Source organism: Canis aureus, chromosome 33 (assembly GCF_053574225.1).
Source record: "Canis aureus isolate CA01 chromosome 33, VMU_Caureus_v.1.0, whole genome shotgun sequence".
NCBI lineage: Eukaryota > Metazoa > Chordata > Mammalia > Carnivora > Canidae > Canis > Canis aureus.
In genome coordinates this window covers 25,441,065-25,447,387 of record NC_135643.1, presented here as the reverse complement: position 1 = coordinate 25,447,387, position 6,323 = coordinate 25,441,065, and the positions used below count along the sequence as shown (strand labels likewise).

The 6,323-nt window shown below is 32.8% G+C and overlaps 1 non-coding gene across 1 annotated transcript; it reads left to right on the top strand.

The window, feature by feature from the left end:
- Nucleotides 1-650: 650 nt before the first annotated feature.
- LOC144304411 (U6 spliceosomal RNA) lies at nt 651-757 on the top strand. Its single transcript, XR_013371324.1, has one exon. It is a non-coding gene; the product is annotated as a U6 spliceosomal RNA (small nuclear RNA).
- The last annotated feature ends 5,566 nt before the right edge of the window (nt 758-6,323 follow it).

Sequence of the window (6,323 nt, the reverse complement as noted above, 5' to 3'; positions counted from 1 at the left end):
GTCAACTAAAAAAAAAAAAAAAAAAAAAAATGTCAACTAGAATCAGTTTCCAATGGCATCAGATGGAAAAATTTAAGGATCATAAAGAAAACAACCAAAAAACTGAATCATGTCCACAATGTAAAAGTCTAAGTAAGGGATCTTAATCATAACAAAAATACACTCCCTGGTCAATGTTGAAGTCTCCTAGGGCACCAAAATATCATTTTAAAACCAGTGAATAAAAAAAAATAATATATACTTATCATTTTGTCTATATCCACTGTATTAAAAGTCAACCAAGCAATTGATGATGTTTTAAAAGGAGAAACATAGCTAACAAGTAGGAGAAGAACATTATAATTTAAAATTATCATTTGTATCCTGAATGAAAGTTTTTTTTTTCAATTTGTAATTCTAAAATTAGTAGGATGAAATGCTTTTGGGGAAATTCACCACAGACAAAAGGATAAAACTGAATTTCAAAGTCTGATAACTTTGGGTATGTGCCTCATGAACTTACCTACTTGGAAGTCCACATAACTATATCTAGAGATGTTTTGCTCCCCTACACTGATCCTAAATCTAATAACATCTTTAGATATAATTACCAGTTTCAAGGAGCTACAGACTAACTTAGTTATCATATAAACAAAAAATGTGGAATATTGGTGCTTGCTTCGGCAGCACATACATTAAAATTGGAACAATACAGAGAAGATTAGCACGGCCCCTATGCAAGGATGATACGCAAATTCGTGAAGCATTCTGTATTTTTTTAAAAAAGGAATATTGTACAGAACAAAAAAGATCAGTGCAGAAAAAGCAAAGTAAAAAAAAGAAAGAAAGAAAAAGTGAAGTAAGGGAGATATCACAATAAAAATTATGAAAGGCATAACAACAGAAAAAGTATGCTAATTTTATTTTAGTAATCTGTTCATATTGCATAAATACATTTATCCAAGAAGTCGTAGGAGTGAATTCTTTATTTGTCTAGGTCAGTTGTGATATATTTTTATAAGAGGTAAAATAACTAATTATGGCAGCAAATAATTTTTGTGACCTAATTCCCAATATCAACATTGACTTATTTTCTGTATGAAGTTTTGTAGACATATCTGATTGATTTTTAAATCCAAGTTACTCCTAAACTTTTAGTTTGAAATTTCTTTGTCTCTACTTTACCAATCCTAATAACGTTTATTAACATGTAAATGATTTATAAACAGCACTTATGTGCAGTAAGTGCTGATATTAAAAGTTTAATGACGTTTTTAAGTCAATAGTTCTAAGTTAATATAAATCAGTATTATATTTCTTCTTGTGAATTCATATTAGAATGTAAACTCCAAAGCAAGGCACACTGAAATTTTTAAAGTTCTTTTTATACTCAGTGGAAATACACTGATGTTACACACTTCAAAAGCAGAAAAGTTCAATGGAGAGAATTTTATATTGATATGTAGAGAATAAAGAGCCCCAAAAAAATCTCCTACAGCATCTCTGAAATCACCTGAGATTTCCTTGAAATTTTGTTTCAGATTCAGGGAAATGTTGAGATGGTACTATATGAAGTTTGCATGTGCATTTACTTCATTTCTGCCAGTAACTCTTTAAAACCCTTAGTTATTTCTGTAGATAAGCATCCATTATAAGGAACAGGTATTTTTAGATGCCCATTCCAAGCCAAGAGAATACACTATTCATGACAGAAAATACCAGTTTTTGTGGCCTGAGGCCTAAAAGAAATTAGTGTATCCTAAATTTAGAAAATCAGGAATGGGGCCAAAATAAATATTATACATTACTTGTCTATTAATGTATTCACTTTAAAATGAAAGTTCTCTCGGTGAAGTTATTTCTGAAGTAACTGTGTTAGCTGGGTAGAGGATTTTTATTTACGTATTCATTTAAATGTTTGCCTAAAGATAATAGAGATGGGAGAAATAGGGATGAATGGAACAGGGAGGGAAGAGTTGGCTTCTTCAAAATTGCACTGGATTTTAAGTCACATCTCACCATTTCTTATTTTAAAGCAATCAAAGGAGGAGAAAACAATAGAACTTTTTCTCTAGGAAAAAAGTAGAAGCATCATAAATTATTGAAAAGAGAATTGGAGGGGTAGAATCAATTTTGCTAAGAATAATTTTCAATAGATTAAACATGAGAAAAATCTTTGCAGAGCTTGTACATGGCGACCTCCTGCATTCACGTGAACTCTGAACATGTAAGAGGTACTGAACAATGAATGCACTCTCATCCTCATTGGTCAGAGTGCTCAGGGGTTAAATATAGTCTTCACCCCTACATGGGATTACCAGCAAGGGGAAGCATAGCTGCTATCCTTAGATCCTCTGCACTGGGAGGCACAATGCAAAGGCATCACTCAATATTGTCTGCTGTTGCTTAGAATCTGCTGATTTGCATCTCAATTTAGATGGTGCTTTTTGCCACTGGTCCCATCCCATGATTACAGAGGTTGCATAAGAAAAATTACTTTTAACATACCAAGGTTTGGCACTTAAGCAGAGGGTTCTGAGAAAAAATTAAAATCGTGCTATTTTCATTTATGAGTCTTTATTTTAAGGTTCCAAGCGGAAAAAAAAAAGCCTGGTCTTTCTGGAAAATGAATACAACACTCTGTTTCTTTTTTTTTTTTCAAAATAGACTTAAGATAATCAGTCGACCAATATTTATGAAATTGATATTCATAATACATGACCATTGTATATCATTTCAAAGCTTACACAGTGTGTTCACATTTATTTATCTTTCTCTGTTCTGCTAAGGAGTCATGGGTTACAGGATTATTATCCCTTTTTTTTTTTTTTATGAAGGAATGATTTCATTCTGAGGAAAGTTACTGATTTAACCAGCCCAACAGCTGGCCTGGCCTCATCAAAAAAAAAAATAGTTTACAATCCAGAGCAATCAAGTGGGGAATAGTGAGGCAAAATGACTTTCTGCCTATTAATAAATTTTTGTTTATGCCAATTTTAGGCCACTTATCAGATACCACCTCAAAAGGAATATAATAAAAATAGCAATAGCACAATTATTAACAAATTTCATTGAGTGTTTCTTATGTACTAGGCACTATGCTAACCCTCATTTCACTCCACATTTGCAGCAACCCCAAGGGAGAAGAGTTATTATTACTACTATTTTAGAGATAAGAAAAGTAAAGTCCAATTCCAAAATTTATGTAACGCATTACAAACAGTGACAGCTCAAAAAGTGATTCTAAAAAGTTAATCTCTTAATTGGAAGAAATTAGAAATACGTTAACCAAATAATTGTGTTTACATTCTCCTTTTATGTATTTCCATGACTGTTCCTTGTGTAAAAAATTTAATCCTAAAAGAATTATTTCAATAAATATAAAATACAACTCTAAGTAATAAAAAGAACCATGTTATAGATCTAATGACAATGTCTTTTCCTTCTTAAAATTATTATTAAAAATATTGGTGCATTTTATAATCTGTCAGTTTTATATCAAAGAAAATGCAGTAATTGTAATACTAAATTCTTAGTATTTTAACATCTGTAAAGAGAAAAATGGATTCAGAGGGAAAAAATACACTGTTATCTGTTATTCCATTATTATCTCTGTATTAATCAACACCAGGAGGTTGGATGGTTAAATTCTATAATCTATAAATTCTAACATTCTAACCCCCAAAGAAAAAAACACGTTTTGTTGACAAGGGTAATCACCTGACTGTTTCTTCCAACAAGAGAATCTAAAACACTATGAACACACGGGATAAATCCAGCAGACCTGAAGCACTGCAATTCTATGATCAGTGTACATGTTTCAATTAATCAGTGAGGAATCCCAATGAGTCACCAGAGCTTCATTCCATTCTACTCCAAAATTCTTCCTTAATAGCCTAGAAATATTTATTTTCATGTGTAAAATATAACTTAATTTATGTATTAGTGATTTCTGATGCTCCTGTCAAATCATAAATCTATCTGGAAATGGAACAATTTTTTCTCTACATTCTTAAATCCTAGAATAATGCTGATCATTAATGACTTACTAAATATTTCATGGGTGGGAGGAGCCTGGGTGACTCAGTCGGTTAAGTGTCTGCCTTTGACTCAGGTCATGATCCTAGGGTCCTGGAATAGAGCCCTCGGTAGAGTTCCCTGCTCAGCAGGAAGCCTGCTTCTTCCTTTCCCTACCTTTCCCTCATACTCATGCTAGCTCTTTCTTTCTCTCTCAAATAAATAAATAAAATCTTAAAAAATATAAAATAAGTATTTGTGGAATTAAACTAAAAACTAAATACTCCTTCTACTGTTCTTATTTACTAGTTACAGATCACCATTTAAAGATTATATTTGTTGCTCTTACGCTACAGGCATAATCTCATAAGTCTCACATAACAGGCAGTATTCCAGAATGATTATTAAGAGCAAGGACTCCAGAGTCAAACAGACCCAATTTAGAGTCTTGATGCTCCCTAACTAGCTGCGGAGATCTTGCACAATGATGCCTTTCTAAACCACAATTTAATCTCTATAGAGATAATACACATCCCACAAGAATTTTTTAGATTCAATTAAATAGCACATATGAAACACTTAGCATAATACCCAACATGTGGTAAGTATTCTGAACTCTTAAATTATTAGTATTAATATTGTTGTTTTTATCATCAGTCAAGGCCCCAACAGAAAACAAATTCAAATTGAATGGTTCAAATGAAGCGACAGTCATGAAGGACAATTCACCGAGGTTTGAGCAGGATTTAGGAAGCCAACAGGAGGTATTGGAAGAAGCAGAGATGGCAACAATGAAGAAACACCACCTCTAGTTCTGAAGGGGCTAGGAGATAAAGTGAGCTCCTGTAATGCAGTGAGAGCTTGAGTTTGGGAGAAAAAAAATGTGGGTGCTATCAGAATTGAGGCTCCAAAGTCAGAAAGGAACAAGTAAGAAATTCCCAAACCTCTTCTTCCTTCCCCTCTTCAATATCTTGCCAGTGCTTCCTATTACTTAAAATCAATGGGATGATGTAATTTAAAAAGTAGCCCTCTAATAAAAGTAAGTGTGGTGAGTCAGAGGCAGGAGGAGATCAATTGGAAAGGGCAGTGGTAACAAATAACTATACCTCCCATACCTCTATTAGGATAGAACAAGAAATTCTTTAATCTGTAAACTTACCTCCCCTACAGTGCACCATTCATTCACACTTAATAAATTAAGCAAGTTATGAAATGCTGAGTAGGCCATGCTTACTAAAAAAAAATTAAAATTAAAATTAAAAAATTTTAAAAAGCATAAATTTTCCCATGTAAATTTGCATGGTTTCTATGAAAATGAATTAATTTTTCTCACTGCTATAGAGAAGTAATTTGATTGAATCTGAAATATTTGAATACATTATGAGGATGTGTTTTGAAAATGGAATTGGGAAATAAAGCTATTGACAATGATCCTCTGATATAGCCTCCCTTATGTTCTAACAGCAAAGGTCTTGACGGTCTTCTAAAGAAAAATTAAACGAAAAATTCATTGAACCAGACTCCAGAGTAAAGACAGTTCAGTTTATGTTCAGAAATCATCTAACACTTCAAACCATGGTGGAGCAGCCCATGCTGAGCTGATAATGAAAGGTATTTAAGATATTCTGACCTTGGTTAATACCAGATATGAGAAAAGACATTAAGAGGATTTCGGAAGGTCAAAAGATAATTTCTTCTTTTTCTGTATTCTTTGTAGTTTTCTGGGTTATTTCTTTCTCGCTCCTTCCTTCTTCACTCCAGCCACTCTCTCCTACTTTCTTCTGTAGCAAGAAGAGTTCTTTCAATGCTGTTCCCTGATTTGGGGAACATTGTCTAAAGATTAGTACTTAAAAAGGCTTGTTGTACATGTTTCAGCTCATAGAATTATGGACTTCTTCCAAACATTGGCCCATATGAGAAGAGGAGAGAAAAGAAACAGCCAAATAGGTGGCCAAATGTCTGGATATGGAGAAAACAACTCAAAGATTCTGTTCACTTTTCCTTTGTAATCCTTGTGTTATGAAGCAATCTGAAGTTACACATATAGCATCAAAACCCGAGAAAAGCATGATTAGCAATTTTAGTTAGTGAGAAACTGCCATGTAGAAATCAGGCTAAGTAATCTCTTTTGAAGCCTGAGACTACACAGGTACCTAGATATCTCATTAAGATACTAAGATTCACAAAGCTCTAATAAAAAGGGAAATATAATTAGAATGTATAGATACTTTAAAGTTGAAATTATGATTATGTTATATATATATATATCCTCAAAAATGCCTGATATTTTGGATTTTGCCTAAAAAAGGTAGATAGAATAAAGTTGT